The following is a 3936-nucleotide window of genomic DNA, read 5'->3' as shown; positions in this document are numbered from 1 at the left end:
AAGACAAAGTAAATAAACTGGTACCAAATGAACAAGAGTAACTATATTTGTTCAACAAGGAAATATAAACCAAATTCTATGTAAAAGAAGATATAAAAAAAGGGTCTATTAAATCCAAATACTAACTGGTATGTAATAACAACCTAAAATGCACTATTGCCTCCACTTCTATTGATTTGCCATCACCTACATAGATGTGTCTTTCAGTATCATTTAGCTTTTGGCAGTTTAGCCAACCTTGTATGGAAACACAGATATGAGTGGTTGAAGTAGAATCTAATCATTATGTGTTTCTAGGTACTAAATTGAAACTTAACTCGAAACAAACCAAAGTAAAGAATGTACCTTTTTTACACACCATGCACGATAATTGGTAAAATCTTTCTTCACTTATCTAGATTTTCCAGAAAAGAACTAGTTTTCTTTATTTTGGTGTTGTTTCTTGGAGGGCTGACCTTTAGTAGCTTCATTATTTTTTCTCTTTTTTATTTTATACTTTGAGGTGATTGTCAAATGGATGCTTTTTTGTTCTATCTTGCTTTAATCTCTCTTTCTCTTGCACATATATAAAATAAACTCATTAAGAGTCCATTTGCCCTTTTGGCAGTTATTGATAAGTGTTTGTGTGATAATAATCTGAAGTGTTCTTTCTTTATCATGAGCATTACTTTTATCAGATTTTAGTGCTAATACTTGTGCATTTGTGTTACTTTCATGCATATAGGGTTGTGAAGCTGAATGTTAAAGAAAGAAGCCAATGTAGATCATGAACACACTATTTGGAGGAAATCTTGAGAAAGGTCAAACGCGAAGACATAGGTCAGGTTCAAGATGTGAGAATGTGTGCCAACCTCCTTGTATTAAAGCTAGCACAATGGTTTGGAGGGGCACAAAGACAGTCACATTCGAGTATCCCGGCTTGTGCATTGATAGCAAGATCTTCACCAATGAGGCCGTTTATTGAAAAAAAGCAAAGCGATCTACGACGTGAACGTGTGCCCCTTGACATTACCTCTATGAAAACATGGTTCGGGAGTGTTTCGGGCCGGTACTATAGCAAGGTACTGTAGTAAACACTATGGCAAATTATTGCAGCAGGTACTGTTTACAGCCGGCTGAAAAAGATAATTCCAGAGAATCCATAAGGGTGTGTGGAAATTATCCATGCCCATGCGGAAATTCCATAGGCCTGTGTGGCGAATCCACAGGGGCATATGGATGCCTAATTCCAGCCCTTTTTAAGCCCGATTCAGTCCCGATTTGAGGGATCTTTTCTCCATTCTTTCCCAAACTTGAGAGGGGGCTGCGGCTAGCATTTTGAGAGGTATTAGTAGGGTTTTTTGAGAGGTTTTTGGAGAGGTATTGGCCGTCTGAGAAAAGTGAATTCCAGAGAATCCACACCGGCGTGTGGAAATTATCTACGCCCGTGTGGAAATTCCACACGGGCTGTGTGGAGAATCCACAGGGGCATGTGGATGCCCGATTCCAGCTCTACTTATGGCCGATTTCAGCCCCGATTTCAACATTCTTTTCTCCATCTTTTCTCCAACTTGAGAGGATGGCGGCTAGGGTTTGGAGAGGTATTGGCTAGGGATTGGGAGAGGTTCTACAGCTCTAACATCGCACTCAGTTTGGAAGAAGGTTAGTGGGAGAGCTTTCATCGGCACCGATCCGGTGAGGTGTATCCTAGGCCTGACAAAGGGACCCTTGGACGAGTAGAGGCTTCTCCATAAGACCATCGTCATGACTACCGAGGGGGTTTTCTATGGATTACTTAATTTTATATTCGATTTCGTTGATTGTAACTAGCTTCATGGAGAGTTAAACCCTTACTGGGTACTTGGATTTGTGAACCCTAGGATGTATTTGTTTCATTAAACCTTATTATTATGCTTTCATTAATTGATATTTTATTTGAGTTCCAATCTTGAATGCTTGATTGATTGAATGTTCCCTTAGAGTGACACTAGGGTTGAGAGTTCACCTGGCTAACCCTTGTGAGTGAGTGACACACCACGAGAGTTAGACAAAACTAGATTGGAGAGGGTTGAGAGGGTGAGTCGAGAGGTAGCGGAGCGTCCCCCTTCCCCTCCGGTGTGATTCATCCTACCTCCATTTCCTCTTGTTCTTTGCGGTTATAGTAGAGTGAATGGGTTAAGGGATGACCTTCCACTGGGGCTTAGTTGTAGAGGCAACGGAGTGAAGTGTTGAAGTGATTTTAGCACCTAGGGCTTAATTGCGACTAGGGTCCTTTCCCATGGACCAAAGGGTTAGGTCTACATCTAGGAAGAGGATTTATCACTTGGAATCCCTAGAACTCATTGCGATTCTATACGAGTGCGAGGTTGAGAAATTATTCAATTTCTCCTCCGGGACATGTACAGAGTTAGGCATGGTTGACCTTAGATTTGGGATCATGTATTGAAGGTTCTCCATGACTCATTAATTCATTAGTTAGAAAGCATATTAGAGGGGTTTTGCACTTGAAACGATTGTCCTAGGCGGAACAATATCTGCGTACCCCATTTATATCGATTGCCTTACCTCCCCTTTACTTGTGCCTTCTCTCTTGTCTCTTTTACTTTTGTTTACATTACATCTTGTTACACAACTATTATTCAATTTTCGCTTAGTTAAGAAACAATTCAAGTATTTTAATTGCCTACTCCCTGTGGATACGATACCCACTCATCTGGGATTTATTACTTCGATAAACCCGTGCACTTGCGGGACATACACAAGGGGCGTTGTCAACTTTTTGGCGCCGTTGCCAGGGAGTAGGCGTTTAGAAATACTTTGCACTTTGTTTTCTTAGCTATTCATTCGTTCATTCTATTTCACATCTTCTTTTTCTATCATCGTTCTAATTTATTTTCTTTCTTTTGGTACAGCTCCAGGTTATGACCCGAGGGAACCCTTCGATATTGATTGAAGGAGATCCTGAACTTGAATGTACACTCAGAAGAAGGAGAAAAGAACCTGTGCAAGAACCGTCTAATCAAGCTGAAATAGAAGTTGAAGGGTCAGATAATATGGCTGAACATAATGAGCAACAGAGGACACTTTCTGATTATGCTAGACCCTTAGTTTTGAACACACAATCGAGTATTGTGTGAGCCTCGATTACAACTCCGAACTTCGAGCTAAAGCCATTATTCATCCAAATGATTCAACAATCAGCCCAGTTCAATGGTTTGGCAGATGAGGATCTAAACAACCATATAGAGAACTTCTTGGAAGTTTGTGATATGCTGAAGATTAATGGTGTATCGGATGATGCTATTAGATTGAGGGCTTTCCCATTCTCTCTCAAGGAAAGAGCCAAGCAGTGGCTGCATGCTATAGCCAAGGCCTCCATCATGACTTGGAATGAGATGGTCGAAGCTTTTCTTGCTAGATACTTTCCTCTGGGGAAGTCGGCCAATCTTCGCAATGAAATATCATCGTTTGTGCAGATGGAGTTAGAGTCATTGTTTGAGACATGGAAGCGCTTCAAGGATCTTTTGCGGAGGTGCCCACAACACGGATTTCCTGAATAGATGATTATTCAGACTTTCTACAATGGGTTGAATCTGAGTACAAGGCAATTGCTAGATGCAGCCGCGGGAGGTACAATGGGGAGTAAAACCTCGAAAGAAGCCCGACAGTCAATAGAAGACATGGCCATGAACAGTTATCACTGCAATAAACGGGAAAGGAAAAAGGTGGTCGGGCTCCATGAAATAGATGCAGTAACTTCATTGGCGGCTCAAGTGGAATCATTAAGTAAGAAGTTAGACCTTCTAACTTCTAATAGAGTGGCTGCCGTGACTACTTGCACCGGGTGTGGTGGAGGACATGCTCCCTCCGATTGCCCAATCTTTATTGGTGATGCATCTTCAGTGGAGAAAGTCGATTTTGTGGGTAATGCAATGAGGAACCAAGGGAATCCATATA

At 41.3% G+C, this 3936-nt stretch overlaps 1 non-coding gene across 1 annotated transcript; it reads right to left on the bottom strand.

Annotated features, from left to right (window-relative positions):
* Nucleotides 1-3422: 3422 nt before the first annotated feature.
* LOC120278314 lies at nt 3423-3529 on the bottom strand. Its single transcript, XR_005541650.1, has one exon. It is a non-coding gene; the product is annotated as a small nucleolar RNA R71 (small nucleolar RNA).
* Nucleotides 3530-3936: the final 407 nt, after the last annotated feature.

This window comes from Dioscorea cayenensis, chromosome 15 (assembly GCF_009730915.1).
Source record: "Dioscorea cayenensis subsp. rotundata cultivar TDr96_F1 chromosome 15, TDr96_F1_v2_PseudoChromosome.rev07_lg8_w22 25.fasta, whole genome shotgun sequence".
NCBI lineage: Eukaryota > Viridiplantae > Streptophyta > Magnoliopsida > Dioscoreales > Dioscoreaceae > Dioscorea > Dioscorea cayenensis.
Note: the sequence above shows the minus strand (reverse complement) of the source record. Positions and strands in the feature narration are given on the sequence as shown.